The sequence below is a fragment of the Elaeis guineensis genome, chromosome 10 (genome assembly GCF_000442705.2).
Source record: "Elaeis guineensis isolate ETL-2024a chromosome 10, EG11, whole genome shotgun sequence".
Taxonomy (NCBI): domain Eukaryota; kingdom Viridiplantae; phylum Streptophyta; class Magnoliopsida; order Arecales; family Arecaceae; genus Elaeis; species Elaeis guineensis.
Window position 1 is genome coordinate 30,942,563 of NC_026002.2, and position 3,308 is coordinate 30,945,870.

The window sequence follows — 3,308 nt, forward strand, 5'->3', positions numbered from 1 at the left end:
CAAATGCGCATGCACGACTTATGAAACATGCAATCGACTATCAAAACTGCAGATTCGCACGTCTAACTTTGCAACATATCTCGATCCTCGCTTATACCATACACTCTTAAATAACTCTCCAAATAAGTACTCTCGAGCCTTTATACATCTATGTTATCACTTTGCTGCATTAATAACATCTTCATTATCTCCTAAAAGTTTATCTTAGTTATTGTTTCTGCTCAAATCAGTTGAGATCGAAAGATCGATATTTAAAGTCAAAAATCAGACATCTAATTCTAATACAGGAATGCTGATACTGGAGAGACCTGCGAAATAAATCCCAAATCAGAAGTTGTGGCTCCGACAAAGATCCTCCGACGCTCAAATCATTAAAATAGAGAACAAAAAAAGCAGCAATGAGTTCTCTGAGAGAGATTTAATTTGACTTATCTGAATCTTCGGAGCTCTGGTTGTTTATATAGAAAGATATCGGACAGCTGGTTGCATAACTGTGTGATCATACGATCCCGAGATTGTCGGAATGTTGAAATTGCCATAGTAGGTGAGATAATTTAGCCCTTGATGGCTCCTGCGAGATCAAAAAAAAATATTATGTCGTATTTTTATCTGTTTGAGATGGACAGCTATCGTACACAATGAAGAAATAAGTCGGTTGAGGCAGCTCATGCATAGGTCGGACTTCGTGGATGCCTCAGCTCAGCAGGGAGACTAACTCCTCAGCTCATACGCAATCAGCGATCGTATTGACGACTCTAGAGCCTGAAATGCCTTACGATACGATGTCGATCCGAGGTGCTCATGGTATCCCTGTAACACTACCCTCTACTCTCGAGTCTGAGAATCAGGTGAAAGGAGTACTCTAAAAGTGCCTTGGACCTGGTGCTGGGCATTCCTGCCTTCACGCCTGACTTCCATATTTAAAGCTCATGACGTCAGCTTGACACGATCAATGCAGACTGGCATAACTGATGGGACCATTCAGACGATGGTCCTCTCGAGGCTTTAATTATTTTGTGATAATTTTTCATTTTCTTTCTCCTTTAAATTCACGCTTTTGAAGAATGGGTATCCATAGATTTTTTTGTGTTGATTTCTCCTCACTTTCTTAGTGCAGCATGGATCCACAGTGCGTGAAGAGGCTAGAGCAGATTCTGGCTCGAAAGAGACAGGTTGTGATTTCAGTCGCTGAAGCGGAACCTACGGTCAGGGAAGAAGATCATACCGCTCCTACCGTCGAGCCCACATCCCCATCATCGGAAGCTATGGTGTAGAATTCGTCGGAAAAAATTTCGATCGACGGGGCGTCGTTGGAGACAGCACTGAACACGAGCATCGTGGGATGCTTCAAAGAAGATCCGACTGAGATATCGCAAATGGAGAAAGCGGTTGTTAATCCGAAGAAGGATCTGATGATGGCAACGAAAATTGGGAGGTTTTTGGAGACAGCAATTACTGCTTGGTACCTTTCTGTGGCCACTTCTCTTGTGGGTCCTTCAAATCCGACGCTTCATATTTTATCCACAGGAGAAAAACTCCAATCCATGGTGGAGTACGTGAGAAATCTCCTACCATCAGCCGAGAGGCTGTTCCTCGATGATCAAAGAGGTGAGAAGCGATTTATCGATGTTTTAAGGTTCCTTGCACATGTGGACCGATATTTGGCAAGCCTTGTGGGTTCCAATCTTGATATTTCGATAATAGAGAAAAAAGAAATCGAATTGCTGACGTACCGATCAGAGCAGTTAGAGAGGAACGATATCGAGCTAGTCAAGAAACTCAATTTTATCGAGGAGGCTCTTCAGGAGGTCCAGGAGTCAATCTTTCATCAGGATGAAGAACTGAGATGGGCCGAAAGGAAGATCGTGGCCTTCGAGTGGCTGAATCCAAAAATGACGAAAAGATTGAAGGTCTCGAAGAGCGTATTAGAACTCTCGAGAAATAAAAGTCTGAGGCTGAGAGAGACTATCGTCGGGCCCGTGATAACTTGAAGCGTCTAAGGAGGGCACCTAAAAGGAGAAGAGGCTCTTCTCATCTTGAAACTCACCCTCGAAGGAGCCCAAGTGGGGGTCCATCCAAGAGGGCTAGGACTTCTAAGGGGACGAGCCGTGGAGAGAGAGTTCCTCGAGCAGATGGACGTTCTACTTCTAAGGGAGTTCAGACCTCCCCAGAACTGCTATCGGGAATCCAAGAGGCTGGATTGGAGGTGGAGCATCTAAAGAAAAAGTTGGAAGAGAAAAAGATAAATTACAAGCTTCTTTAGGATAAATATATAAATCAGGAGATTTTACTTAAACGTGTTGAAAGCAGGCAAAAGCAATTGGAGAAAAGAGGAGCTAAGGTTGTAGCCCAAGCTTGCAGGGTAGCATTTTTTGCGGGCTTTGAAAAGTGTAAGTTTATTGTCGAGATACATCTTCCTCTTGACTTCATTCAGTAGCTTCGAACTGATTGTTTGGATGAAAATTTGCAAATGGTGTTGTTTGATAATTTATCAAGGTTCATGATGACATCCTACTTTTCAGATGAGATGGCTAAGACCAACGCAGCCGTCCAGGTCGAAGGCATCATCTGTAGAAAATAATATCAAAAAATAATATATATTTAATTATTATATAATTTTTTATTTTATTGAATTTTCAGTCATCATTAAAGACTTACTCCAGAGAAAAAGTATGATCAATCGTCGGTCGACACAACTATTGATAAGATTGAGAGACGGAAGGGATGGAAGGAAAGAGGACATAGGGAGTAGAGTGGAGGAAAGGGGGAAAAATAATGCATAAAAAGTGAGGGAGACTAATATAATATGTCGAGCATTTTAGATATAAATATATCAGAAGAAGACAATGCTTTCTTAAAAAAATCAAATTAAGAAAACTAAAAAAAGAGAAAAAAGATTGAGAATTTCTCTTAGAAAGCCAACTACATATCCCAAAAATCCTCACCATTCTCCCAGACTTATTCTCCTTCCTTTCTCTCTCCCTTCGTATCTAAAATTTCACGGCATAGAAGCTGGTGGCATCGATGAAGAGGTGGAGGCCTCGACGGATGAAGATTAAATCAGCTCACTTGGACGGTGTGGAGGTGAGGTCCCTAGTGGATGAAGATCGAACCAGCTCACCTAGCCAGTCTGATGTTCCGTCGATTGCAGCAGGACATCCCTCCTCATCCTCTTTTTTTATCTTCCTCCCCATCTTCTCCCTCTTCTTCTTCTTATCTTCTTCATTTTTTTCTCTTGTTCGTAAGACATTGCCTGGAGCAATTGTCCTCTCTTTGTAAAGTATGTATCAGCTTTTTTTTTGTAAAGA